The 2,366-nt window shown below is 37.6% G+C and overlaps 1 pseudogene; it reads left to right on the plus strand.

Moving 5' to 3' along the window:
• The first annotated feature begins 1,119 nt into the window (after positions 1–1,119).
• LOC100951805 lies at positions 1,120–1,830 on the plus strand (annotated as a pseudogene).
• Positions 1,831–2,366: the final 536 nt, after the last annotated feature.

Below are 2,366 nucleotides of genomic sequence, written 5' to 3' on the forward strand. Positions count from 1 at the left end.
TTCTTTCATATACTGAATCACGATATATTATTTTTCACTGCTAAGTGGATATAAACTGGCATGCAGATTATTAATTAATGAGCCTTTCATCCAATGTACAACTTTCTTTTTAAAAAGTCAATTAAAATCAGTCAATTCAGTGATATGCTAATTTAGACTTCTTCCTTCTTTCTTTTATTTTTTTCTCCCTCCTAACATAAATACATGTACACTTGTTTGGGGACACACATTTCAAATGTAACATATATACATGTTATATTCACACACATCTACACACACCATTGTCTAATCATCACAATAATATCAGTGTATTTATGTAGTACTTATGGTTGTAAATACCATCTACTGACTGTTAACATTTAAACAAAAGAAATGAAGCTTTGGAATCCTCCATACCACACACAGGTTGTTGGTATGGCTTAGTTTTGGCTGTTTCTTTGAATTTAACTCTTAGGCATGAAGAATATAAATCAGACAATGACAAAGAGTTCCTTTCACACACCATAAATACACAATAACATGCATTCAGAACTCCATTTTCCAAAAACAAGTCTTATGCATAGTGATATCATGTTCTTTTTTCCCCTTTCTCAAAAATGAATATTTTAATGTCTGTAATCAACAAAGTGACTTTTAGAATTATTGAAGAACCAAGCTATAGTCAACTACTGGATACTAAGTACCATGTCAGGAGCATAAGTTCTAAAAGGATAGTGATCTGAAAAGAAATAATCTGACTTTTATATTAGAAGAAATCTCGAAAGATGTTCTCTTTTCTTTATCTGTACCTCCACTCCTTAACCTTATTATCTTATGCTTAGACAGTGAATAGTCGAAATTTTAAAATGAGCCATAAGCATCACAGACTTTTAGGAGGGTAAGAACAGTGTGTAACAATGTGGTATTAAGATTTCGTAGTATTGGTGTCTGTGGTCTCTCGTGCGGGATGGAGGGACTGGCCTGAGCTGGTGCTATCTCAGCACTAGACCTGGACTCCAACAGGGCCCCAGAGTATAGTCACTTTGAATTGAAGATACATGACTTAATGAGAACAAATGATGAATAGCAGCATGAGCTCTGGGTCTGAGTCCCTCCAAACCAGTAAGAAGAGGTCTTTGTATGTCAGAGGGAGTGACATCCAACACCAGTGATAACAAAAGCAGTTCCAAAGGACAAGAGGATGCTATTTTGTCATATGAGCCTGTGACATGGCAAGAAATTCATGATGCAAGACCTGTGATCATCCTGGGCCCAATGAAGGACCCAGTCAACAATGACCTGATATCTGAGTTCCCACATAAATTTGGATCCTATGTGCCGCATACTACCAGACCTTGGTGTGCTAATGAGGTAGATGGACAAGATTACAACTTTGTGGTGTCCCAAGAACAAATGGAGAAGGATATTCAGGACAACAAATTCATTGAGGCAGGCCAATTCAATGATAATCTATATGGGACTAGCATCCAGTCAGTGTGGGCAGTTGCAGAGAGGACCAAGCACTGCATCTTAGCAGAGAGGGCAAAGCACTGCATCTTAGATGTTTCTGGAAATACTGTCAAGAGACTGCAGCAAGCACAACTTTATCCTATTGCCATTTTCATCAAACCCAAGTGCATTGAAGCTCTTATGAAAATGAACCGAAGGCAGACATATGAACAAGCAAATAAGGTCTATGACAAAGCCATGTTACTGGAGCAGGAGTTTGGAGAGTACTTTATAGCCATTGTACAGGGTGACTCACTGGAAGAGATTTATAACAAAATCAAATAAATCTTTGATGAACAGTCTGGGCACTACATTTGGGTCCCATCCCCTGAAAAACTCTGAAGAATCTCCTCCAACCATTCTCTTGTGAACAGAAGAAATCAAGTCTCTCTTCCCTCCTCCCTCTTCATTCCTGTCCCATGGGAAGAACAAATGCTACTGTTCTTGTCCCCTTTTTTTAGATTTGTCAAAAAAAATTGAGTTTTCTAGTCCTGTTCTTTTATTTTTTGTTTTGTTTTAGTTTATTTTGGGGGATGATGCCATCTCACTCATCATGTGACTGTGCCCATTCCTGGATGGACCTTTCCCAAGCACTAGTACAGGCGCAAATCCATCAGAGCCATTGTTTTCATAAAATCCAAGCAGAAGCGAAAAGAAGAGAGGAGGACTGATGGAAAGACAGATTCTGGACAGCTGCACAGCTTATGAAGTGAGCTATAAATGCACCTGGGCATTTCTATCTATCTCGACTGCTGTCTGCAGCTCTGAACAGTGTGACATAATGGCAACAGAAAGTATCTTATTTATATACAGATATATATATATGTAATTTATATAAAATATATAGAAATTATATATAATTATACACTCTCATATTT

The sequence above is a fragment of the Otolemur garnettii genome, unplaced genomic scaffold, assembly GCF_000181295.1.
Source record: "Otolemur garnettii isolate 467f Iridium unplaced genomic scaffold, OtoGar3 scaffold00131, whole genome shotgun sequence".
Lineage (NCBI taxonomy): Eukaryota > Metazoa > Chordata > Mammalia > Primates > Galagidae > Otolemur > Otolemur garnettii.